Source organism: Oryctolagus cuniculus, chromosome 6 (assembly GCF_051225735.1).
Source record: "Oryctolagus cuniculus isolate XC-2025 breed Fujian yellow rabbit chromosome 6, ASM5122573v1, whole genome shotgun sequence".
Lineage (NCBI taxonomy): Eukaryota > Metazoa > Chordata > Mammalia > Lagomorpha > Leporidae > Oryctolagus > Oryctolagus cuniculus.
This window is the reverse complement of record NC_142872.1, coordinates 7083835-7110436: the sequence shown is the minus strand read 5'-3', so window position 1 is coordinate 7110436 and position 26602 is coordinate 7083835. Positions and strand designations below refer to the sequence as shown.

Here is a 26602-nt window from a genome sequence, read left to right as displayed (position 1 = left end):
GTGTGTGTTGGCTTCTCAGGCCTAGTGCTGTCTGTGGAATTTGACAGGAGAGAATACTGCTGGGCCACTGTGCCAGCACTTAAACTTTCCTGCTTCCAAGGTCGGGGAAGGCTCGGGGAAAGAGTCTACGAGGGATGAGACCTGAGTTTGGGGGAATTTATCGCATCAAGCCCCACGATGTGGGAGTCGGGGTGTCGGGAGCAGCAGCACAGCCCCGCCGGTGAAGGGTATGGGGTTTGTGGGGGCAGACGAGGCTCATCCCCGACTCTGTTCTGAAGGGTAGAGACTTCTGACGCTGAGAACGGAGGTAGGTCTTGAGCTGAAATTGCTAACGCTTGCACGTTGCTGTTGTGTGCGTTTGATAAACCACAGTTGACACTTGGGGCTGTATAGCTATGGCATCTTTTCATCAAAATGAAGCTTAGAAAAGTGCACAGGGAATACTCTTCATTTCTCTGGACATGATTATTGTGCTCAGAATGTACATTTTATGTTTTATTTTGAAACTTGCACTTAGATGAGATTGCAGGGGCTATCCTTTGAGTGTGAGGGTGTGCAAGTGATGTTTTTGGGTTGTGTGTTCAGAATCCGCACTCATGAGGTTGGGAACGGGGTCTACGCTTGGTCATCAGGAATTTCAGAGACACTAAGATGTGCAATGGGCGGGTGAAGAGTGAGGATGAGTAGCTAATCAAAATTGAACCCCACAGTTTTGATCTTTTGTTCATCTTTTAAGTCATTTAAGAGTATTTTTAAAAAACTAAAAACATCTTGAAACTGGTCTAGAGAAAGTTATTCCTTCAGTACCCCCCGAAAAGGGGGATCCAAACACCCCCACCCCCACCCCCACGCTGTAATCTCTGTTCAGAGTCTGCAGGTGCAGCGGGTGCAGTGAATTGGCAGCCCTCAGCCCGGGGGGCCGGCCCTGCTGCGCACTCCGAGGGGCTCCGCACAAGACAGTAGGAGAGTGAGGCCACGCCAGGAGGACCCGAGTGGAGCGGTAGGTGTGCGCTTGGTTGACTTGGTTTTGGTTGTAATCTGAATTCGCCTTTGAACAACTGCGTTTTAACCTGTTTGGGGTTCAAGTGTTTCCGACCTGTGTGGGCCGAGTTCCGCGGCCTTGTGTATTACCGGCCTTCCACGTCAGAGGAGCCTGTCACTCCTTTTCCCTGTGTTTGGGGTTTTTATGTTCCATCCTTCAGCAAAGTATCTCGGTGGCTACGTCTGCATTTGTAACGTGTGTCCTGGGTTGAACTGTGTCCCCGAAAGACGGGGCACGCAGAACTCCAGGACTTTGTTTGGTGTCAGGGTAGTCAAGGGAAGGCTGGAGCCCCAGCCAGATGGTGAGTGCACTAATGAGAAACTGAAGGGAGGGTGTTTGTTGGCTGTTAAGAGCCCGCGTGGGGTGCTCCCACCGCATGGAGTGCCTGGGTTTGAGTCCTGGCTTGGCTTCCGAGTCCAGCTTTCTGCTAAGGCAGCCTGGGAAGCAGGTGATATGGTAGCTCAAGCGCTGGGCTCCTGTCTCCCACGCTGGAGACCCACATGGAGTCCCGGGCTCCGGGCTTTGCAGTCCAGGCTGTTGCAGCCATTTGGAGAGTGATGGAAGGTCTCTCTCCTCTCTCTCTCTCTCTCACTCTCACTGTTAGTTTGCCTTTCAAACATATAAACTGTTTTTTTTTTAAGAAGCCTTCTCAGAGTGCACATGCCTAAGGAGCCGGCTTGCTGTTGGCCGTGTCCCGTGCTGTGGCTCCCGCGGGAGGCTGGGGTGTGTGTCGCCGTGCTCAGCAGTCGGTGGGGTGTCCAGGGCTCTGGGAGGACCCTGCAGAGCAGCCAGCACTGTCCCCGCGTTCTGCACTCCGTTTTCTTGGTTCTGTTCCCAGCCTGGGCGTCCTACGTCAAGAGGGTAGAGTTAACCCGAGTTCTGCGCTCCACGCGAGGGAGCATTTAGTTTCTCAGCGCCACCTGGGCGACGGGCAGACACGAACGATCCTTGCTCTCCCAGCTCCAGCAGGCTGGGCTCTTCCACTCGAGGAACGGCCGCCCCAGGCTTACTGTGTGGAATTTGGTTCAGCTGTCTCCTCAGGCCCTAGCCATTAGGCCCTCCTGCCCCAGGTGCTGCTGTCAGCGCGTGTCCTGTGGCTGGGACTCCGAATTTCCCTCTTCCCTTCTGAAACTCGAGTGTTGTCCTTTCTTTCAAGCTCAGCAAAATAGGATTTTGGGTGCTTATATTCTGTGCACATTTTCCCGTTGTTGGGTGTGAGGGAGTCGTCTGCCCTAAGCTAGCCCACCCCTCTCGTTTCAGAGTTATTAAGGGATCGGCTGTTTGTGAATTAGAGTTGATTCAAGGTCATTCTTTTATTGATATTCTCCCTAGAATTCAGTTACCGTCTGTTCACGGATGAGAAAAGTGTAAAATTACCTACGCGTCTGCTTGTGCTGAGAGTCGGCTCTGACCATGAGCTTTGCTGCTTGGAGCAGCCTGGGAGGTGGCAGAGATGGGCTGAGGACCCTGGGGGTCCTGTCTGCAGTGTGCGGTCAGGGACCCTCAGCCTAGTGCCCGGCAGCCCTCCTGCAGTGGCCCAGTGTGCGTGGCAGGCACCCCGTGACTGGAGCCATCACCACTGCCTCCCAGGGTCCACTTAGCAGGAAGCTGGAGTCAGAAGCCAGAGGCTCTGACCTGGACTGCGAGTGTCTTAGCTTCTAGGCCAGAACCCTCCCCTGACTTTTATTTTTATTCTTATGTATTCTTAAATGTTTATTGTTGAGTATTCAGTGTCTGCTAGCCTCTAACAATGAACTGTAGATAAAAGATAAAACGGGTGTTTCGTGTATCATAAGCATTCCATTTTTTTTATTTATTTTTTTATTTTTTATTTTTTTTTTTGACAGGCAGAGTGGACAGTGAGAGAGAGACAGAGAGAGAGAGAGAAAGGTCTTCCTTTGCCGTTGGTTCACCCTCCAATGGCCGCCGCGGCCGGCGCGCTGTGGCCGGCGCACCGCGCTGATCCGATGGCAGGAGCCAGGTGCTTCTCCTGGTCTCCCATGGGGTGCAGGGCCCAAGCACCTGGGCCATCCTCCACTGCACTCCCTGGCCACAGCAGAGAGCTGGCCTGGAAGAGGGGCAACCGGGACAGAATCCAGCGCCCCGACCGGGACTAGAAACCGGTGTGCCGGCGCCGCTAGGCGGAGGATTAGCCTAGTGAGCCGCGGCGCCGGCCAGCACTCCATTTAATATACCGATCCCTAAGACATTCCATGTAGTATTGTCCATCAGTATAGACAGACTCGTGCGCGTACGTGCGTACACACATGTACACGTGCATTTCCACGTACAGCAAGAGCGCTGCCTCCCCCGATGCCCAAGTGCCCTGTTACAGTGAGCGACAAGACCTGTTTGAGTGGCACCTCCGTGTCAGGTGTCTGAGCAGTCGGATGCCTCAGCAGGAGCGCACTTCCACTCATGGGGCCTTGCCGCCGGAAGTCATCTGTTGGCCTGGCCGTCGCCGGGTCACCCGCAGGAGTGACAGGTGCCGGCACAGCGAAGACGTGGCTCACCCTGCTTATCACACAGCCGGGGACAGTTCGTCAGGATTACCCCCAGCGACCTGGGGCTTTCCCACATCATTGAAACGTGCAGTGGCCGTGTGCAAGGGTCAGGTGTTCCTTCTGGTGTGTTCTGGCTTGCTGGCACAGCTACCGAACGCTGCCTTCCTAGTCCTGGACGGTTCCGCGTCGTGTCGATTCAGATTCCATGGAGCAGGTCAAAGGCAGTGATGAGCAGAACACGGAAGAGAGGGAGCTGTGAGTCAGAGATCAGGGGAAACACAACAGATCACCTGGAGCCCTGTGACCCGGAGCTGGCTCGTTAACCTGTCAGCGTGGTTAACAGTTCCACGGCTAATGAGGATTAGTATTTATCTCGCACAGTTGCTATGAGGAGTAGAAGCATTTAAAAGGCTAACAGAGCACCTGGCACAGAATTATTTCTTAATAAATGTGACTGCTATTATTTGATGCCAAAGGGGACCATTAAAATATTATAGATACTAAGTTGATTTGGTTTTTAACCTTTAAATTAACTTTACATTTACAATTAGCTTATTTTTATACTTGATCAGAAATTTCAATTGAAAATTATTTTATATTATTTGAAAGGCAGGGAGAGAGAGACAGAGAGAGAGCTTCTGTGTGCTGGCTCACTCCCCAAATGCCCGCAAAGGGCTGGACTGGCCAGGGGAGAGCTGGGAGCCCAGGCTTCAGTCCAGATCTCCCATGCGGGTGACGGGCACCCGTGTGGCTTAGCCATTGCCTGCTGCCTCCCTGCGTGCACATTAGCCTGAAGCCGGGTTGGAAACAGAGCCAGAACTCGAACCGGGAACTCCAGCATGGAATGTGGGCATCCCAAGCAGAGCATTAACCACGGTGCCACATGCCTGCCCCCCGATGTAGCGTTTTCATTTTCTAGGATTTAGGATGTAAAACTGGAGAGTGCAGCTGGTATGCGAGACGGGTAAGCTCGCGGGATCTTGAACACTGAGCCTGGGAGACAGGAGGAGGAAAGAGCGTGCAATCAGAAGGCTTCATTCCTCATTGTGAGTCATGATAAGCCAGGCCATAAGACCTGATGCGGCTGGTGCCACGGCTCACTAGGCTAATCCTCCGCCTTGTGGCACTGGCACACCGGCTTCTAGTCCCGGTAGGGGCGCCAGATTCTGTCCCTGTTGCCCCTCTTCCAGGCCAGCTCTCTGCTGTGGCCAGAGAGTGCAGTGGAGGATGGCCCAGGTGCTTGGGCCCTGCACCCCATGGGAGACCAGGAGAAGCACCTGGCTCCTGCCTTCGGATCAGCACGGTGCGCCGGCCACAGCAGCCATTGGAGGGTGAACCAACGGCAAAAAGGAAGACCTTTCTCTCTGTCTCTCTCACTGTCCACTCTGCCTGTCAAAAATAAAAATAAAAATAAAATTAAAAAAAAAGACCTGATGCATTCAAATTCCTGGACGTCTTTAAAACAAGGCCCTGAAATGCAGGCCCTGGAGGGGGAGCCCTGCTAAGCCTGTCGAACGTTTTGCACACAGACTCTCAACTGTGGTGTCTTTCAGAGGCCGTAATGGATCCCTGATTCCGCCTGGCCTCGGAGGGAGCCGGCTCCCTAATGCCCCCAGGGAATAATGTTGGAATAATGTTCGCCTTTTGTTGCCTGTGGGAGGGGTGTTGCTAAGAAACAGAATTCCTGATTCATTCTGAGGAAAGCACTTGTCATTTCGGCGATGGCACTGAATTTTCCAAATCTAACGCTGCTGTCAGCCACAGAGGAGGGCATCCCGTGGTGATGCCTGCGTGGCTCGGCTGTGTCCCACGGTGACCGGGAAGGAGCTGCACGGCTGAGGGACCCCTCTGGCTGAGGGGCCGGCCTCTGCAGAGCTCTCCCCAGCACCGCGGGGGAGGCGTGTCTCTCGGCTCTGCAGACAGGGAGGGGAGGGGCTTGAGTGCACGTGGAAGCCGCCAATGACGCTGGAGGCGAGGCCCGTCTGCTTCTCAGGCCGCTGCCTGCAGGGCTGGGCGCCACGTGCGATGCCCAGACAGCCGCGGGCGTGAAGAAGGTCTGGCTCCATGGTTTCCTCCGTCTGCATCCTTGGCATGTCTTGACCTCAGGTGTTGCCCTTTGCCGGAGAGCCGGGCGTTCCTGGCCGTCCCTGGGGGACCTGTGCCTTGTGAGCATGTGGGAGACCCCGTGAGACAGCTGGGGCCTCCTTGGTCCCTGTGGTTTGCTGTTACTCCACCTCAGCTTGGATTTTCAGCGCTCAGTCTCCATGCAGACACGGGGCAGACCTTGTGTTCAGAAGCACACGCGCTCGTTCAGCTGGTATTCCCGGGGCGTGCGCTGGGTGATCCGTGGCTGCTGCGTGGCTGGTCAAGAGATGAGAAAATTCCAGAAGGCGTGCTCTGCAGAAAATCCCCATTTGGAGGGAGACGGGGTGGACACGGGACTGGATTGGAGGTATAGTCAGAGGCCCCTGAAGGCCGGTCCAAGGACCTCCTGTCCCAGCAGAGCAAGCTGTGCAATGCTGGGAGGGCGGGGGTGGGGAGAGTGGCAGCTCTCAGCTGTCAGCTGGTATTTCAAGGAGTGGCAAGGACCCAGTGCCTGGGCTGCAGGTTGGCAGGGGCCCTGATCAGGCCTTGCACACCGCGCACAAGTGTTGGGGTGTTAAGGAGGTTGTTCCAGGGTTCTGTGTTCCTATGGCCCTGCGCGGTGCCTGGGCAAGCTGGGGTGGGGGTGGGGGCTCTTCCTGGAGCCGCGTGCCAGCGAGGGGGGCTGGGAGGCTTCAAGGACTCAGGGTGGTGCTTGCAGGCCGTCCCGCTGGAGTGAGGGGAGGCGGCGGAGCCCGGGGCACACGGGAAGCGTCCTCCCCTTGTCGCCCACCCTCCGGACCCCCACCCAGTCCCTCTGCGCCTCCTGAGGCCGGGCCGTGGCGACCGCCACGCGCACAGACTCCCGTGAGGGCGGATGACATTGCTTACATGCAAGCTTTAAAAGGCTTCCCTTTACATTTATTTATTTATTTATTATTTTTGGTCACACACAGAGAAAAGCACAGTAGCAATGTCTACCTTAAGGGTCTTCAAGAAATGCAGAGGTTCTGGTGCAGCTGAGTGCGCAGGGCGCATGTGCGCTGCGAGGAGCCCGAGGCCTGGGGGAGGGAGCTGGCTGCGGGGGAGGGAGCTGGACCTTGGGTGCAGCGCCAGGGACGGGCACCTCCCCAACAGTCACCGTGCCAGTGAGCTGCTCCTGGCACCTAAGCCAAGCCCCTTACGCTGTTAACTGCCGTCAAATTAATGCTTTAAGACACTGACCCGAGCGAGAACAGCTTTGGAGGAAGTGCCCCGTGGTCTCCAGCGGACGTGCACCCAGCCTCCCCTCCGCACCCACCCTGAGCCACCCCTTCTTGTCTTCTCGCGTCAGCTTCAGGACTGTCCGGGCCGCGGGCCCCTGTCGGCCAGGTTGCAGCTCGGGGGGGGGCTGTCCGGCAGCGCTGTCTGGGATGCACAGATTTGGAACGGGCATTCGGGTGGCCGCAGCTCCTGCCGCAGCAGGGGCGCCTCACCCGCGGGTCGCGCCTGCCCGCGCGCGGTCCCAGAGCCTGGGTCCGGCCCCCTGACCCCTGCCTCAGCTCTTCCTTGCGATGATTGGCTAGCAGATCCCGGTAGCTAAACTCCCTTTTCTGCCGGGTTTGCTGACGGTGCCGCTGGACGCCCTGAACCCCCAGCCATTTCTTTTCTGTAGCGGATGCTGATTTTAAGAAAATCGGTGCGACTGTTTAGCAAAAGAAGGTTGGAAGAGACTCCATGCTCTCTCGATGCCTAAGAGGGTGCCTGTGTTGAGCTTCGGCGTAGCGACGGCTGTAGATGGCGGGTGGGCTCCCATGGCTGCTGCTCTTAGTCCCTCCAGCTGCCTTTGTCTTCGGCCTGCCACGGCAGCTGTGTGCCCTCTGTGGTCTCTGAAGTCCCTACTCAGTTGTGTTGCCCCTCTTCTCTTTGAAAGTATCCATGGCCCAAAGAAATGCCACTCGCTCACTTGGGATCTGCCGTAGAGGTGTGGGCCGGGGCGGGGTCTGGGCAGAACCTGGGCCCGGTTTGACATACGGAGAGTGAGGAGACGGGGGAGGAGGAGGGGCGTTGGGCTCCCACACGTGCCATTCTGCACAGGAAGCTGTGACGGCTGTGCCACGTCCTCGGTGGCAGCGGAGGGCCTGTCATCTCGGCACGAAACTCACAGGGGGACAGAAGGAAAAGCAAACTATTGAAGAGAAAGGCCGTGGAAGACAGGAGGAGTAGGAGACGACTAACTCACGCAACCGGGTTCCTGCAGAGAGGGTGCTGGGTGGGGGTGGGGCAGGTGCGCCCTAGGCGAGGGGGACAGGGTTCCAGGAGATAAGGCCTGGGTGCCGGGCCGAGACTGTCTTCCAGCACTGCGTCAGGCAGGAGGAGGGTGTTGGCGAGAAAAGTGAGCTGACTCAGTGCTTCCCAGCCAGATACAGAGCAGGCCTGGAGGTGGGGGCGGGCCGGGTTTCCCGGCAGCAGCACAGAGGCCAGGGTAGGGGAGCGGCAGGAGCAAAGGACAGAGAGAGGTGAGGAGGCCACGGGGCCCGGAGCCGTGTGAGGAGTCAGGATGTTATCCTGGGCGAGAGGGGAGGCCCCGGCGCGTACTGCTACGGAAGTCGCTCAGTGGGGTTCGATGGAGAAGAGACCGTGGGAGCAGGCGTGGAAGCAGGCCCGTGGAGAAGTGCACAGGTTTGGGAGGTATTTGAAGGCAACACAGCGAAGCCCTGCCGAAGAGTGGGAGGCGGAGCTGTGCTTGGACCCATCGGGCAGAGGCGTCCAGTGCGGTGGCATCGGGCAGAGGAGTCCATTGTGGTGGCATCGGGCAGAGGCGTCCAGTGTGGTGGCATCCGAGCAGGTGTCCAGTGTGGTAGCATCGGGCAGAGGCGTTCAGTGTGGTGGCATCGGGCAGAGGTGTCCAGTGTGGTGGCATCGGGCAGAGGCGTCCAGTGTGGTGGCATCCGAGCAGGTGTCCAGTGTGGTGGCATCCGAGCAGGTGTCCAGTGTGGTGGCATCGGGCAGAGGAGTCCATTGTGGTGGCATCGGGCAGAGGCGTCCAGTGTGGTGGCATCTGAGCAGGTGTCCAGTGTGGTGGCATCTGGGCAGGTGTCCAGTGTGGTGGCATCGGGCAGAGGTGTCCAGTGTGGTGGCATCGGGCAGAGGCGTCCAGTGCGGTGGCATCGGGCAGAGGCGTTCAGTGTGGTGGCATCGGGCAGAGGTGTCCAGTGTGGTGGCATCGGGCAGAGGCGTCCAGTGTGGTGGCATCCGAGCAGGTGTCCAGTGTGGTGGCATCGGGCAGAGGCGTCCAGTGTGGTGGCATCCGAGCAGGTGTCCAGTGTGGTGGCATCCGAGCAGGTGTCCAGTGTGGTGGCATCGGGCAGAGGAGTCCATTGTGGTGGCATCGGGCAGAGGCGTCCAGTGTGGTGGCATCTGAGCAGGTGTCCAGTGTGGTGGCATCTGGGCAGGTGTCCAGTGTGGTGGCATCGGGCAGAGGTGTCCAGTGTGGTGGCATCGGGCAGAGGCGTCCAGTGTGGTGGCATCTGGGCAGGTGTCCAGTGTGGTGGCATCGGGCAGAGGTGTCCAGTGTGGTGGCATCAGGCAGAGGCGTCCAGTGTGGTGGCATCTGGGCAGGTGTCCAGTGTGGTGGCATCGGGCAGAGGTGTCCAGTGCGGTGGCATCTGGGCAGAGGTGTCCAGTGTGGTAGCATCGGGCAGAAGCGTCCAGTGTGGTGGCATCCGAGCAGGTGTCCAGTGTGGTAGCATCGGGCAGAGGCGTCCAGTGTGGTGGCATCCAAGCAGGTGTCCAGTGTGGTGGCATCAGGCAGAGGCATCCAGTGTGGTGGCATCTGAGCAGGTGTCCAGTGTGGTGGCACCTGCGTTGCAGCGACAGCGTGGGCTACGTGGAATTCTGGAGGCCGTCACCAGATGGAGGAGTGTGTTTCAAGTCGCCTGACCGGCTGAGCTGAGCCACGGAGGGAGGGATGCAGAGGAGAGAACGGACGTCCGAGCTTCGGGACCCTCCCAGCGTCTGGAGGGTGGGCTGTGAGGACAGCAGAGCTCTTCGAGACAGCGGCCGTGTTAGCCTGGAGGCTCCAGAGAAACAGAGCAACACGAGGACACGCATGTGCGTGTGTGCATGCGTGTCTGTGTGTGTGTGTGCATGCACGCGTGTGTGAGACCGTAAGGAATGGGCCCGCGCGACTGTGGGGCTGGGAAGTCTCCGTCTGCAGTGGGCGTCAGCAGGCTCGGGACCAGGCACGCAATGGTGTCGACGAGATGGAAGAGCACTCCTCGGGAGAAAGGCTCATCTCTGTGCAGCGCGGGCCTCGAGCTCACTGCCTGAGGCCCCCAGGCTGTCCCTCCCCAGGTCCTGTGCTGACCTCCCGGAGCCACCGTCAGGCTTCCTAGAGAGCAGCATGGACCAGAGGAGGGGGCTTAGGAGAACTGGCTCCCACAGTCGCGGCTGGTGAGAAGTCCCTCGAGAGGTGTTCTGCGGGCCGGTCGTGTGTCTTTGCTCAAGTCTGAGGGTCTGGGAGCCGGGGAAGGCGGGGGTGCAGCCTCAGCTCGCAGCCCAAAGCCCGAGGACCAGCAGGGGGTTGTAAGTCCTGGGGTGCAGAGGCCAGCAAGCCTGGAGCTGTAACCACGTCCGAGGTGAAGTCCAATGTGTCCCACCCACATTCTGTATTTATTCTTGCCAGATTCCCCCAGTCCGGGGTGGCACCCACGCTGAGGCCGGTGTTCCTGCCTGGAAACGCCTTGCAGACACCCACCCCCATAATAATGCTTTTCTGGGCTTGTACGCGTTCCCCTAGTCCACCAGGTTGGTGTCTCGTGTTAACTACCACGCTAATGTGACGATACGAATCTACCAAGTGTGATTCTCATGCAAAAGCACCCTCACGGAAGCACCTGGGTGACGTGTGGCCAGCATCTGGGCACCCCGTGGCCCAGGCGGGCAGAGGCACAGCGCCGACCACAGGACGTGGTGAAACAGGAACGCTGGCGTCTTAGCACACCCTGGACACTTCCTGACATGCCTGCGAGCTTACCAGAGGTGGCAGAGAAAGGGGCACGTTCAAGTCCACGTTCTTTCAAGAAGCGCAGGATCCTGGAAGGCCCCTTAGTGGCTGGGCAAGCCAAATTCCCGTCCTCTGTAGATCTTCCAGGCTCTGCTTAAATGCAGCCAGTACTGGGGAGCTAACTGTTTTGTAAGATAACGAGTGCTGGTAACGTGATCTGCATTTATTTATGAAGCTGTTCTTTCTTTTTTAAAAAAATATTTATTTATTTATTTGAAAGTCAGTTACATAGAGAGAGAAGGAGAGGCAGAGAGAGAGAGAGATAGAGAGAGAAAGTCTTCCATCTGCTGGTTTGTCGCTCCCCCTCTTCGTGGAGGAACGACACAGGACCCTGCGCTGTTCTTTCGTCTGCTCGGCCCTCCCGGGGTTTGCTGCTGGTTCTTCCCGGGTTGGCTACCAACCCTTCCACCTCCGTGGAGGGGCGGTTCCCCCTGCCACATTCCCCACTTCCGCAGGGGAGCGGCACACCGCCGGCCGGCTCTCTCGGGGGCTGCACAGGTGTTCCCTCAAATGTTCCCCTCAGATGTTCCTGGTGCATGTTGTCTCCTCCTTTATAGTCCTCCTCCGCCAATCCTAACTCGGCTGCCCACACGCCGAGTACGCTGCTCTCCTCCAATCAGGAGCAGGTCCTGCAGCTTGTCAAGTTGGAGAGAGGCAGCTGGGTAGAAGCTGTTGCCTCCTCTCCCAGCGCCATATTGTGGGAGAGCAGATGCATAGAATAAGTCTTAATTCCAGTAACTCAGTCCAGTCCGGGTTGCTCCCCACAGATCCCCCTTTCTTTTTATTTTTTTTGGCGTTGATACGCGCCTGTCTTCGGTGTCCCGCGGCACACACTCTGCTCTGCTTGCTAGAGTTGCCCACAGGTGCTTACAAGTCCTATCAATCAGGCAAACAGAATCCGGGTCCTCTCTTCGCCATGTTGTGAGGAGGTTTTTAGGCGCTGATGTGTGCCTGAGCTCGGTGCCCTGCAGCGCATGCTCTGCTCTGCTAGAACTGCCTGCAGGTGCTTACAAGTCCTAGCAATCAGGCAGACCGAATCCAAGCCCTCTCATTGCCGTCTTGTGGGGAGACTTATTGGTGTTGATAACGTGCCTGTCTTCGGTGACCTGCAGCCCATACTCTGGTCGAGCTGCCTGCTGGTGCTTACCGCCTTACTAATCAGGCAGACCGAATCCAAGCTCTCTCATTGCGGTATTGTGGGGAGACTTATTGATGTTAATTCGTGCCTGTCTTCGGTGACCTGCGGCGCATAAGCTGCTAGCCGCCCACAGGTGCTCACCACCTCCCTAATCAGGCAGACCGAATCCAAGCTCTCTCATTGCCATGTTGAGGGGAGGCTTTTCTCTATTTCTCTATCTCCGGGCATTCCTATTTCTCCTATTTTACTTCTATCTACCAGCATTCCTATTTCTCTCATTTTACTTCTAAAACTTCTGTTTCTCTTATCCCTGCGGCTTCCCGGCGCCCGCCCCGAGGCTGCTTCTCGGTGGCTTCCCGGCTCTGAGCCGCTTCAGCTAGCTTCTCTCATCTGCGCGGCTTCCCAGCTTCGCGCCCGCACCATGGCCTCGCACTAGCCCAGCGTTCCCTATCTACTTGTGCCCCGCACACTCTCTCTGCGCGCGGCAGCCTCCGCGAGTCACACAGCCCCAGCTCACCTTTCCGCCACTAGCATTCAATCCAAGTTCCCCAGGCTAACCTGGCGAATTCAACCTGGCTTACGTTTCCGCTTCTGGTTTTAACTTTTCGCCCCTTATTCCCCGGGCTAACTCGACGAATCCCAAAGTAGCTTTCGTCTCCGCCTCAGCCTGCCCCTGCGGCTACATCCTCCCTAACATATTTTTCTCTACCCGGTATATTTCCCTAAGTTTTCTTCCAACAATATTCCTCCCTCATTTCTCCTGGCCTCTCCCCACAGTCCGTATCCAAGTCTAAGTTTCTTATAGGTTTCACTTTCACTTTCAACCTGCAGTCCGTATCTGAGTCTAAGTTTCTTCTTGCTTTCACTTTAAATCCTAACTTCTTTCCCACAGTCCGTATCCGAGTCTATGCCTAGGCTTTCAATAGCTTCTTCCGGCACCTTTTTCGTCCGGCTTTTCCCTAGGCTGTTTGCTAGTCTCTCTCTCCGGTATTTTCCCAGTTCTTCCCATTTCTTCCCTCCTAAGTTTGCTATCCGAGTCACGGCACCATTATGTCGCTCCCCGTCTTCGTGGAGGAACGACACAGGACCCTGCGCTGTTCTTTCGTCTGCTCGGCCCTCCCGGGGTTTGCTGCTGGTTCTTCCCGGGTTGGCTACCAACCCTTCCACCTCCGTGGAGGGGCGGTTCCCCCTGCCACATTCCCCACTTCCGCAGGGGAGCGGCACACCGCCGGCCGGCTCTCTCGGGGGCTGCACAGGTGTTCCCTCAGATGTTCCCCTCAGATGTTCCTGGTGCATGTTGTCTCCTCCTTTATAGTCCTCCTCCGCCAATCCTAACTCGGCTGCCCACACGCCGAGTACGCTGCTCTCCTCCAATCAGGAGCAGGTCCTGCAGCTTGTCAAGTTGGAGAGAGGCAGCTGGGTAGAAGCTGTTGCCTCCTCTCCCAGCGCCATATTGTGGGAGAGCAGATGCATAGAATAAGTCTTAATTCCAGTAACTCAGTCCAGTCCGGGTTGCTCCCCACACTGGTTCACTCCCCAGTTGGCCACAACGGCTGGAGCCCCACCCATCCGAAGCCAGGAGCTTCCTCCTGGTCTCCCACACAGCTGCAGGGGCCCAAGGACTTGGGCCATCTTCTACTGCTTTCCCAGGCCACAGCAGAAAGCTGGGTTGGAAGTGGAGCAGCTGGGATTTGAACTGGCACTCATATGGGATGCTGGCATTGCAGGCGGCAGCTTTACCTGCTACGCCACCGTGCTGGCCCCAACAAGTTTTCTTAACACAGCAGTTCTAAGAATACTTCAGTGTTCCGTAGTATGTTAATGACACTGCTTGCCATTATATCTTGTTCATTCAGTTGAGAAGGGGATAAGATCTTAAATGTCTTTTAGGTTCACAGATCTTAGATACCATCTTGGTACTGAAGTATAAATATTTCATGAGGCGGTAAAGACGTACATATTAACATACTATTTGGAAGTAGAATATTCTTGTTTTTAAATGTTTGTTTGACAGAGTTATAGACAGACAGAGAATTTATTTATTTAAAAGAATGAGGTGGGGGGAGCTTCTATCCACTGGTTCACTCCCCAGATGACTGCAATGGCCAGAACTGGGCCAGGCCAAAGCCAGGAGCTTCATCCAGGTCTCCTGCATGGGTGGCAGGGACCCGAGTACATGGGCTGTATTCTGCTGCTTTCCCAGCTGCATTGATAGGGAGCTGGATTGGAAGCAGAGCACCTGGGACTTGAACCAGTGCCCCTATGGGATGCTGTCATCAGAGGTGGTGGCTTAACCCACCATGCCACAACACTGGCCCCATAAATTGTTCCTTTCAGGAGGGATTATATAGTAGTATATATGTACTTTTGAAACTTTGGAAAGAATGAATGTTATAACAATTCACTGTCTAGATAGGACCACTGCCAAAATGTTGGTGTTTATGCCAGCTCTCATGAATGAAGCGATCATATCAAACAAGCTGCATTTTAGGTCAGACTGTCCTTGTGCGAGCGGTCTTCAAAAAGTTCATGGACAATGCATGCTATGAGAAACCGGTGTGGATTTCAATTGTTTTTTGCACCAATATTATCTTTTAATCCCACTTTCCATGGGCTTGTCAATGTGCCCTTTGTATACTTGAGCTGTTTCTGGCTCTTACTTCACAGCGATGACCGGTTGCTCGGGTATGGGTGGTCTTTGTCCCCAGGGTCCCTGTGTGGCGGAGATGGGGCTGGTGGGAGGTCCTTGGGTCATGAGGTCACTGCCTGGGAAGCACTGCTGGGCTCCTGGAGTGACTTTTCCACACGGAGTTGTTGTTAAAGCCTGAGCCAACCCCGAGTTTGCCTCTGGCTCCCGCGTCCTCTCCCGCCATTGCTGTCCACACCCGGTGGTGCAGCCTGGGGGAGGGGCCCTCCCCAGCGTCTGTGCCCTGCTGTGTGGAGGCTCAGGCCCGGAGACGGTGTGCTGACTACACTTTGCTTTGCACAGTTAGCCTGCCTCGGACGGTGCACTACAGCAAGGGGAGGTTGACCGATCCATCTGCTACTACGCCCCAGGCAGCTGATGTGATTTGTTTACTGCACTTAAACGGGTCCTCTCTGGGCTGTGTGCAGAAACCAGGGTCAGGGCTGGCAAGCAGCAGCCTCAGCGCTGGAGCTTCAGGACTTGGGGTGTGTCTACAGGTAGAAAAGTAACCAAGGCAGTGCGCTGATGGCTGTGGGACTTTGTTCCCGTTGGCCTTAGGCTCCAGGCCAGGTTGTTCTGTGCGCTGAGTCGTGTGGGTGATTATTCCTGCTCTGCCAGTGTCTGTGTCTTTGGCTTTCCCAACAGGATAAGCACCTGGCTCCTGCCATCGGATCAGCACGGTGCGCCGGTCTCAGCACGCCAGCCGTGGCGGCCATTGGAGGGTGAACCAACGGCAAAGGAAGACCTTTCTCTCTGTCTCTGTCTCTCACTATCCACTCTGCCTGTCAAAAAAAAAATTTATTTCATAAATATAAATTTTAAAAGTACAACTTCTGGATTATAGCAGTTCTTCCCCCACAACCTCCCTCCCACTCGCAGCCATCCCATTTCCTACTCCCTCTCCCATCCCATTCTTCATCAAGATTCATTTTCAATTACCTTTATATACAGAAGTTCAACTTAGTATATACTAAGTAAAGATTTCATCAGTTTGCACCCACACAGACACACAAAGTATAGAGTACTGTTTGAGAAGTAGTTTTACCGTTAATTCACATAGTACAACACATTAAGGACAGAGGTCCCACATGGGGAGTAAGTGCACAGTGACTCCTGTTGTTGATTTAACAATTGACACTCTTATTTATGACGTCAGTAATCACCCAAGGCTCTTGCCATGAGCTGCCAAGGCTATGGAAGCCTCTTGGGTTTGCCAACTTCGATCTTATTTAGACAAGGTCATGGTCAAAGTGGAAGTTCTCTCCTCCCTTCAGAGAGAGGTACCTCCTTCTGTGATGGCCCGTTCTTTCCACTGGGATCTCACTCACAGAGATCTTCCATTTGGGTCATCTTTTTGTGCTTTGATAAATGCGTCATATTTTTTATGATGTCGCTGGGCTGCATGTGGGGTGTACTCCGGCGAGGCTGGACACCGCCCGAGGAAGATGTGACAGGTGGCACCAGGCTGGCGGACCGCCCCTGTTCTCAGCAGGGCGCTGGTGGGAGGCCGCAAGCTGGTTCGCTTTCTTTCTTGCGGTTGGGCTGTCGCCGGAGCCGTGGACCGGCGTCGTTCACCCCACCCTGCACTTCTGATCCGCACATTTTACGGCAGAAGCAGAAGTAACGTACTTCCAGCCCAGGCTTGAACGCCTGCGTAACTTCTTTTCGGGAAGGGGCTGCGTGTTTCTGGGTAATAGCTGTCTTGATGAAACACCTCCGATCGCCACCCACGGTAGACTGCGGGTCGACTCCCCACGGGAGCAGCTCGAGGGGGCTCTGGGCCCCGGGCTGAAGGTGGGCTGCGGGTGCTCATCTGCTTGTCTGAGACCAGAGGCCCTGAAGTGGGCGGAGCTCCTGCAGGCCCTGGCCAGGTGCGGACTCCTGATCCGCGGGAGCTGCGCTTTCTACTCATTAATATGCCATTCTCCTCGGAGCCCAGAGTAAGGAGTTCTGATTGCGTGCCAACTGTTAGGCCCTACAATTAGGCCCGTGCCTCCTCTGCTGGGGAGGGGGTGTCCTGGGGTGTCTGAGAGGGCACGTGTCTGCACCCTGACGGGGAGAAGAGGCAGAGACTTTTCTGATGAGTACAAACAGATGGCGGTTGCAGAAACCCCATGACCAGGTCGGACAGAAGCTGTGTTCTGATGTGCACCAGCCAGCTCAGGTGTGGCGCCGGCTGCCGTTCGCTGTCCCCTTTTTTGAGGGGCCGGGGCCCATGTTGGTAGGGGAGCCAGCGAGGCTGAGTCGGGCTGCCCTCCTGGCTGGCTCCACGCTCCGAGTTCCTTAATTAGCCGAAACAGCACCACTTAGAAAGATGTTTGTGCCCTGGTGACGTGGGGCCTGCAAATAGTCGCTCTCGAAAGGGAAATGTAGGGCAGCCCTGCCAATTAACTGGAGCTGAAGGGGATCCAGGCCACCCCTGAAATTAGGTTGACCCCAATGCAAGTGAGGTTAGGAGCAAGAGGGAGAGGGCGGTCCCCCGCTCCCCGCCACCTCAGCTTACAGCCCTGGACGCAGGCCCTGGGTGAGGGTTTCAGAGAGTGGGGCCTGCGCTGTGATGTAGCAGGTCAAGCCGCAGCCTGTGATGCCAGAGCCTTTGAGATTGCTGGTTCGAGTCCTGGCTGCTCCACTTCCCATCTGCATCCCTTCTAATGCACCTGGGAAGGCAGCAGAAGATGTCTCGAGTGCTTGGGCCCCTGCCACCCACACGATGTGGCAGACCCGACAGAGTTCCAGGCTCCTGGATGTGGCCTGGCCCAGCCTTGGCCGTGAAGGCCATTCAGGGAGTGACCCAGCAAATGGATGATGTCTGTCTGTCTGTCTCTTTCTCTGTCTCTCTGAAGCCACAGAGACCAGCAGGGCCCCCTCTGAGCTGCCATGAGGTAACCTGTGTAAGGGGCCCAGGCATACAGCACGTGGAACTGCCAGGCCTTGTGCCCTGCCCCGAGAGGGGGCTGCACCCAGGGCAGCCCCAGCCCGTGGCCTCTGGCTTCCCACTGTTCTTTCTGTGCAGCCATGCAGGTGGTGGGCAGGGCGGGTTCCAGAGAGAGAGGAGGGGGCTGTGTGTGACCCGGATTCGGATCCACCTGTTCCTGCTGAATAAACTGCGGTTGTTGATGACGTCAGCCAGTTGAGGACCTGCCGTGGGCTGGGTCCCTGCTGTAGCCTCTGAGTTTGGGACGCTTTCTCTACCTCTGCCCGTCCTGGAGCAAAGTGCCGAGCGAGGGTCCTTTAACACGCTTTGAACGAATAACAGCAAATCTTTCAAAACAGTGAGGCGGTGGTGGAAGAATCCTGTGTCTCCAGTCAGCAAACATCGCCTTCCCTGTGTGTCTACCTGGAAATGTTACAGGCATCAACAAAATTCCAAGTCTTTGTCGTGCAGTCACACAGTGATGTTTGGCTCCTAGAATGACTGCTTGCATTTCTGTCCGCTTGGGGAGGAAGACAGATGTCCAGTTCTGTGCTTTCACATCTCCTCTCCAAGTTGCTTCTCCCATGGTTCTGAGCATGCTCCAGAAGGTTCCAGAAGCCCACATAAGCATTTGGTTGCCACTTGTGGCGCTTCGCCCACAAGAGGACTTTGCGCCAGAAAGTGTCTGGTGATCTTTGGCCTCTGGCTTCTTGGGGTCTCCTTTATCGAGGTTTAGTTCTTTCTCCAAAGGTTAGAAGATAATGGCAGTTCTTGTATTTCTACTACATAAGGAAGAAGCAAGAGACGTGAAGGAAACACATTCTTTTTCTTTGTTTTTTTAATTTGAAAGAGTTACAGAGACAGGAGAGAAAAAAAAAAGGGAGAGTTAGAGAAAGAGATTTTCCATCTACTGGTTCACTCCCCACATGGCCACAGTGGCTGGGGCTGGGCCAGGCTGAGGCCAGGAGCCCAGAGCTGCTTCTGGGTCTCCCACTCAAGTGGAGAAGCCCAAGGACTCAGGTCATCTTCCACTGCTCTCCCAGGCACATTAGCAGGGAGCTGGATCGGAAGTGGAGCAGCGGGGTCTTGAACTGGCGCCCACAAGCAGCGGCGTAACCTGCTGTGCCTCAACACCAGCCCCGGGAAACACATTCTTGAAGCGGATGGCAGCGCCTGGTTTGTCATGGATTTCCCAGTGATTTCTTTGAAGCTTTCCCATCTGCTCGGGACTCGGCTCCTCCGAGGGTGGGAGAAAGGCTGGCGTCCCCCGCAGGGGCGGGGCCGCGGGGCCAGCCTCCAGCACGTGCTGGCTTCCCGTGGCCTCTGCCCCGGGTCTGTTTCCCTCTCCATCTCCGAGCAGGTCTGGAAGCGCAGGCAGTGCACCCCAGCTCCCGAGGCTTTGCTCCCTCGGGGCTCGCTTTTGGGAGGGGCAACCAGAGAAACTGGCGGAAGGTGCCCCTCTGTTCCCAGCAGCAGTCGCCGCCACCTCTGCCTGGGCCGCTCCTGCGTCCCTTCCGCGTGCGGATGTCACCGGTCCCTCCTGAGTTTGGCCGAGTCGGTGCTGTCCCTGTCACGGCGTTTCCCACGTGCCTCCTGGTCACTCACAAATCGGGGCACAGAGATTTCCGTGTTTTTAAGGGCGGTTTCCTTCCCCTCCTCGTGTTTGTGCCTGGTGTGTGAAGTCTCCATTCAGTGATTTTCTGTTTTGCATACATAATGCCTGGACTGTCTCTCCCTCTCTTTTTTTTTTTTAATTTATTTTTTATTTATTTGAAAGACTGAGTTACAGAGAGAAGGGAGAGACAGAGAGTTCCTCCAACTACCAGTTCACTCCCCAAATGTCCACAACGGCTGGGGCTGGGCCAGCCCAAAGCCAGGAGCCAGGAGCTTCTTCTGGGTCTCCCACATGGGTGCAGACAAGGGCCCAAATGTCTTCTGGACCGTCTTCTGCTGCTTTCCCAGGTGCATCAGCGGAGAGCTGGATTGGATGCGGAACAGCTGGGACTAGAACCGGTGCCCATATGGGATGCCAGTGCTGCAGGCAGAGGCTTAACCTGCTACACCACAGCGCCAGGCGCTGGCCGTGTCTCTCTTAATGAACAGGGGATGGGCCTCAGAGCCTGAGTACTGGAGTGAGGGTCCTGTGAGTGAGAGGGGAGGAACACTGGTGCCGCCCCGTTCATGTCAGGCCCTGACCCCAGGGAAGCTGCCCTTGGGGACAAGGCTTCTAAGGATGTCACTGATGGCCCCTGAGGTCACAGGGGACAGAGGTGGGGCCTGGTCCCTGAGACGCGTGCCCTTGTGAGAAGGGACACCAGGGAACTCGCTCTCCCTGTGTGTGTGCGGACGCAGCCGTCTGCCAGCCAGGACACGAAGCCTCAGCAGAGACCCAGCAGCTGCCTGCGGCCCGGCCCTGTGAGAAGCGAGCCGTTGCGTGAGGCACCGTCTCTGGCTTGCTCTTGCGGCCCCAGGACCCTGCTAAGCCGCCGCGTCCCTCCCTGTCTGGTCTTGGACGTGAGTCTGCGATGGTTCCCGTCTTCAGGAGAGCACTGCCGTGCACGCGTTGTCCGGTCCTGATCCAGCCCCGCCCTAGAAGCGGCTTTCTGCACCTGCTGTGTTCAGGGGCCACGTGGAGTCCTGTGGCCAGCAGAGGCGGGTGTGGCCCTTCCTTAGAGTCTGGCCTGCTTCTCCGCTCCAGGGCAGCCGACGCCGTGGGGGGGGGATGTGCAGGAAGGAGCGGTGGTTGAGCAAGTCGGAGCTTTTTTCTCTGATCTTACAGGTGGATGTGGTAACTAAACATTGCTACTGCCTAGAGATCAATCGTCTGTCGGTGTGTTTGGTGGCGGTGGCCATGCCTCCATGTCCGGCACAGAAGGAGCTGTTGGGTGCTGTGCCCTCTCGAGAGAGAAGTGGGCACGGCTGTGATCGTGGCTCCCTGCTTCTGTGTCTGGCCCTGGGGGAAGGGCCGGGCCCAGGTGGGGCCAGGAGCAGCTTCAGGGAAGACAGGGGACTTGGCTTTGGTGCGCAAAGGTTTGAGGACAAGGGAAGGTGGAGATATCGGAGCCTGCGGGAAGCAGTGACACAGCCCAGGGAAGGGTGATCGCAAGGCACCCGGAAAACTGAAGTCTCGGAGATAATGAGGGCCAACAGTGCCGCACTCACTGGGGCTCGGCTTGCACGTTTCTCTGGGAGGAGAGGTGAGCGCCTTGCAGGACTGAAGGGGCTCCAGGTACTCCCAGCCTCTGGCTCCGCTCCGACAGGAGGGGCAGGTGGGCAAAGCAGGCTTTGCAGTGCTGCTCAGTTTGCAAAGCGAGCAAGAGACGGAGTCGGACTGCGTCTTGGTGTTGAGGTAAAGTGGCTGCCCCTCGTTCACACCTCACCCAGTAGGCTTTCGCACAGACTCGTTTCTTCTTCACGGCGTGATGAGCGGTGACTCCATTTTGCAGGTGGGAACACTGAGGCGTGTGGTGGTTCGGTGACTTTTCTGAGGCTGTGTGGCTCTGGGTGCTGGCAGAGGGCACTCCATGGCTTCAGGCTCATGTTTTCCCTCCTCCTGACAGCGCCAGCTCCACCCTGGAGGAGGAGGACTCTGGTGCTGCCCTGTGTCCCTCCGATGGCTTTGGGGGTCGTGGGCCAAGCAGCCACCTGGTTCAGCCCACTTCTGTTTGCTGAGCACCCCCTCTGTGAGACTCAGTTGTCTTTTTCTTTTTTTCTAGGTTTATTTTATTTATTTGAAAGGCAAAGTCAGAGAGAGAGAGAGAGAGAGCAAGCAAGCTCTTTCATCCACTGGTTCGCTCCCCAAGTGGCTGCAACAGCCAGAGCTAGGCCACACTAAAGCCAGGAGCTTCTTCCAGGTCTCCCATGTGGGTGCAGGGGCCCAAGGACTTGGGCCATCTTCTACTGCTTTCCCAGGCCATAGCAGAGAGCTGGACCAGAAGTGGGGCAGCCGGGACTTGAACCAGCGCCCACATGGGCTGCAGACAGCAGCTTCACCCGCTACGCCACAGCGCCAACCCTGAGGCTCCGTTTTCTTTCCCAGCAGCCTTTGGATGTCAGCCTTGTGCAGCTTGGGGAGCCAGGCCATGGTAGTTCAGAACTTGGCGAGGTTCCCATGGTTAGAATGCGGCAGAGCCAAGACCGGCAGTGGGGACTAGGTGACCCCAGAGCCCTGTGTCTTCAGAGCCTCGCTGAGCAGCCTGGGGGTCACCCCGCCCCCTCTCGGGGGAGCTGCATCCCACCCCCCAGCGCTCGTCCTCCGAGAGCCCAGAGCGCCCCCCACGCCTGCCAATGAGGCCGGTCCTGCTGCCTTCTCACCGGCCCTGCCCTCCTTCCTGGTGGCTCACGAAGCCGTGACTTGAGTGTCTGCTCGTGTACATGGATTAGGCTAACGAGACAGAAGGGACGGTCCGCGGGTACAGGGCGGTTTCTGGAAAAGTCCTCCTCATCTAGAAAGAGTGCTCTCCTCCTTCCGTTTCCAGCTTTGGAGACGGTGAGGAGTGGTGTCTAGAGTTGTGGCAATCACCTTGCACCTGCGAGGGGACGCCCACGGTCAGCGAACCACCAACCTACCGGGAAAGGCTTGGTCCTCGGGGCCACTTTGAGCCAGGGAATGACCCATTCTGGAATCTCTGGACCTCGGAGTTTCTTGTCACATGCAAAACAACGGATCTGACTGCGTGGGCCTCTCCTGAGTGGCTCTTCTCGCACGTGCAGCGGCTGGGAGTGTGCTCACGGCCACCAGGCCTGCTGGGACCACCGAGCTGAGCTTGCCAGGGTGTGGTCTGATTTCCTCCTCCCCACCCCCAGAGCCAGTCCCTGCCGGTCCTCGTGGACTCGTAGCTTATAGAGACCAAGTGAGCTCACAGCCAGGAGGTGGAGGGACGGTGTCTGGACTGCCAGGCCCTGACTCAGGGACGGCGTCTTTAGTAATACTTGCATTCAAACCGTCAGCTGCTGTGTGGACGAGCCTGCCATTGGAAGAGGGACCTGTAGCTGGAACAGAGACCACCGAGAGGCCGTCTCCCTGGCCGTGTGCCCGGGGCCTCCGCCAGCTGCCTTTCCTTTAACTCTTCCTTCTCCCCGCCTACCTGCGCGTCGCCTCGCCAGTGGCCTCGCTCAGCGTCCTGGTCACCGGATGCTGGATGACAGGCTGTGAGCGCACAGGTCCCCGGGGACCGGCGGCGGTGGCGCCCGGGCTGAGGCAGCTCCGCTGCTGCTCCTCGGAACACTCAGAACAGACAGAAAGGAAAGGGGACAGCAAAGCTGCGTGGAGTCTGCGGCGGGAACACTGACAGTTACAGGTGGACAGCGATCCGCAGAGGGCTGAACACGTTCAGGCTGCTCTCAGGGCGGGAGTGCGGTGCCGCCTCCAGGCCGGGCCTCTCTCCCCCTGCCCACCTCCCCACGCGGTGCGCCTCTCTGCCGGCCTCCCTACGCGTGCGTGGGCCACGTGCGGTGAGCGTCTCTGCCGACCTCCCCACTTGTGCGTGGGCCACGCGCGGTGCGCCTCTCTGCCGGCCTCCCTACGCGTGCGTGGGCCACGCATGGTGAGCGTCTCTGCCCACCTCCCCACGCGTGCGTGGGCCACGCGCGGTGCGCGTCTCTGCCCACCTCCCCACGCGTGCGTGGGCCACGCGCGGTGCGCGTCTCTGCCCACCTCCCCACGCGTGCGTGGGCCACGCGCGGTGCGCCTCTCTGCAGTCCACGTGGCTCCGGCTGAGTCCAGCCCTGCTCACCCTCCAGGGCGGAAGCACCTCGGCCCACGCAGGCTGTGCGTTTCCTGCGCGTAGGCGGCCCTTGAGGAGCAGGGACTGCTAACCCCTCTGTGTGGGGGCTTCCCAAAGCCATTCCGCCTGCTGTCTCCCAGGAGGGCCGTGGACTTGACCTGCCCTTGGACTCCCGGCCCCCGGCGGCCCTGGCCTGCACCTCTGGCAGCCTTGGCTGCTGGAGGCCACCACACCTCCACATGGCCCAGACCCCCGTCGTGTCTTCCTGCCTGCTGAGGTCACCTGGGTTCCCTCGAGGGGGTGGAGGAGGGCGCGAGACACAGGAGCACCCAGTCGGCTTCCCCAGTGCAGTCGGCACTCAGACCAGCCAGTGCGGACCGCGGACCCGTGTGGAGCCGCTGAGGAGGAGAGGAGGAGGGAAAGCGGTCTCTGCAATTGACAGGATCTTAACTGTAGAAATCCGCAGTCCACGTTAGAACATGAATGAACCCAGCAGAGTTGTGGGTACACAGTCAACACACCACAGCCAGTTGCTACGCACTAATAGTGAATCCCATGGAAAATAAGTCAAGAAAAAATATTTACAAGAAAAATTTGAAAACCTTAGGAACAGGCTCCATCAATAAGGTGAAAGGCCTGTACTCTGACAACTCTCGTTGTGTGTCTTCTTCAGTTTCTTGAGTTCATGATGTGTCCATAGATTGAAGGAATTGATACTGTTAAACTGCCCGTTCTACCCGAAGCAGTCTACTTGTAATGTGGTCTCTATCAGAATTCCAGTGGCATTTTGCACAGAAATAGAAAAAAAATTCACACAGAACAGAAAAGACCTTGAATAGCCAAAAACAATCTCAAACAGAAAGGAACAGGCACCACACACCTGATTTCAGAATCTGCTACAAAGCTGTAATGTTCAAAACGGCATGGTACAGGCATAAAAACAGACACAGAGGCCAATGGAACAGAAGGGGCCCAGAAATAAACCCATGCACTTACCATCAAGGGATCCGTGACAAAGGTGCCAAGAACACCCAAGGACAAGGGCTTTAGGAATGGTATCAAGCTAAATAGCTTCTGCACAGCAAAGGGACAACCAACAGAGTGAAGAGACAGTCGACAGAATGGGAGTAAATCTTTGTAAACTATGTGTTTGATAAGTAGTTACTACCCAAAATACATATGGAACTTGAAAACTCAGTAGGAAGAAAAGAACCGATCTGAAAATGGGCAAAAGTGGTGGGCATTTAGCCTGGTGCTCAAGATGCTCGTTAGGGGCCGGCGCCGCGGCTCACTAGGCTAATCCTCCGCCTTGCGGCGCCGGCACACCGGGTTCTAGTCCTGGTCGGGGTGCCGGATTCTGTCCCAGTTGCCCCTCTTCCAGGCCAGCCCTCTGATGTGGCCAGGGAGTGCAGTGGAGGATGGACCAAGTGCTTGGGCCCTGCACCCCATGGGAGACCAGGAGGAAACACCTGGCTCCTGGCTTAGGACCAGCACGGTGCGCTGGCCGCGGCGGCCATTGGAGGGTGAACCAACGGCAAAGGAAGACCTTCCTTTCTCTCTGTCTCTCTCACTGTCCACTCTGCCTGTCAAAAAAAAAAAAAAAAAAAAGATTATAAGATGCTCGTTAGGACGCCTGGGTGCGGCTTTCAAATTCCTAGGTTTGATGCTTGGCTTGGTTCCTGACTCCAGTTTCCTGCTAATGCAGACCTGGGAGGCAGTGGTGATGGCTCATGAGTTCCTGCCACCCATGTGGGAGACCCGGATTACTTCCTAGCTCCTGGCTTTGGCTGTAGCTAGTGCTGTTTTCTGTATCTGGCCTTTCTCAAAAAAAGGCAAATGACCAGGTGTCTGAAAAAATGCTCAATATCATTAATTATCAGGGAAATGCAAATCAAAACACAATGAGCTATCGCCTCATAGCTGTGATAAGGCGATGGTCAGAAAGGCAGCAGCTGGCCGGAGCTGGTGAGGATGTGGAGGAAAGGGAGTGCTGGGGCTGGCACTGTGGCATAGTGGGTAAAGCCTCCGCCTGCAGGGCCGGCATCCCATGTGGGTGCTGGTTCTAGTCCTGGCTGCTCCACTTCCGATCCTGCTCTCTGCTGTGGCCTGGGAAAGCAGTAGAAGATGGCCCAACTCTTTGGGCCCCTGCACTCATGTGGGAGACCTGGAAGAAGCTCCTGGCTTCACATCAGCCCAGCTCTGGCCATCGCAGCTATTTGGGGGAGTGAACCAGTGGATGGAAAAGCGCTCTCTCTCTCTCTCTCTCTCTCTCTCTCTGGCTGTGCCTCTCTCTAACTCTGCCTTTCAAATAAATAAATAAATATATCTATTTTTTTTAAAAGAAAGGGAATGCTGTTAGTGGGGCTAGGATTAGTATAGCCACATTGGAAAGCCATCTGCATGTTAAAAGCAGAAGTGCCCATAGGTCGCAGTCCTGCTCGTGGGTGTGCATAAAAGGATACAAAACCAGCCTGGGGTTACCTACAGGGGGCGGCGTCTTTGGGTTCCTGCAGCATCAGTCACCACAGCCAAGTTTGCAGCCAGCCGACGTGTCTGTCGGCGAGTGAAGAAAAACAGCTGTGTGCAGTAAAACGGAATGTTACCCAGCTAAGTCTTGTTATCTGCAACAGCAGGGGTGGACCTGGGGGACCGGTGCTCAGTGGGACAAGGTGGGCACAGACGGGAGCTGCGTGATCTTGCTCGTCTGTGGGCTGCAAGAGGCTTGACTGCCTAGAAGCAGAGAGCAGAACGGCGCCCGCAGGGAGTGGGGGGCGTCCGTTGGAGGGAATCATTTGGGTTCCACGGGATGGACAAGGTCTGGAGACCTGAACAGCATGGCGCGCAGAGTTGATAGTAACGCATTCCATACCTGGGGTGGCTGGGAGTGGATTTGAACCGTCTTCATCACAAAAATATTAAGTATGTGAGGCAATGTATACATTATTTAGCTTGATCTATTAATTCCACAGAATAAATATATCAAACTATCACAATGTACATGATGAGTTAAATGTTATCTTTATTTACCAACTGGAGCATTTTCTTTTCTAAGAGGGAAGCTGTCTTTCCTTAATCCTAATTTGCTGACAGCCTAAACCTTTTGGGAGCCCAGCCTGAGAATACGCTGAGAACAAAGCCAGCAGAGAGAAAATCTGAGCGTGATTGAGCAAGAGAGAGGCTGAGGCGTTCCTGGCGTTGTCTGGTCTCAAGTCCGTACCCAGCTAGACTTACCCTGACTTTTTCACTTCTTGAGACAATCAGTTTCCCTTTACTCTGCTTGTGTTGAGATTTTCCCCAAGTGGGCAGAGAGGATCTCAGCAGTTTCGTCCCCTGACAATGGGGTGTCCTCACCGTACGTCCCGAGGCCCGTGCTGGAGGCTCAGACCTGCTGGGAAGGATTACTGGTCACCCACGGGGAGCAGTGGGTGTTGTAGTCCATCTTCGGTTCTCCACGAGAGTACAG

The 26602-nt window shown here is 56.5% G+C and overlaps 1 long non-coding RNA gene across 2 annotated transcripts in view; it reads left to right on the top strand.

The window, feature by feature from the left end:
• LOC138850118 (uncharacterized) overlaps positions 1–26602 on the top strand; it is a 115167-nt gene continuing 88565 nt past the window's right edge. For both annotated transcript variants that reach the window (XR_016235060.1, XR_016235061.1), the window contains exon 1: positions 1–1000. This is a non-coding gene — a long non-coding RNA (uncharacterized LOC138850118). The remainder of the gene's footprint in view (positions 1001–26602) is intronic.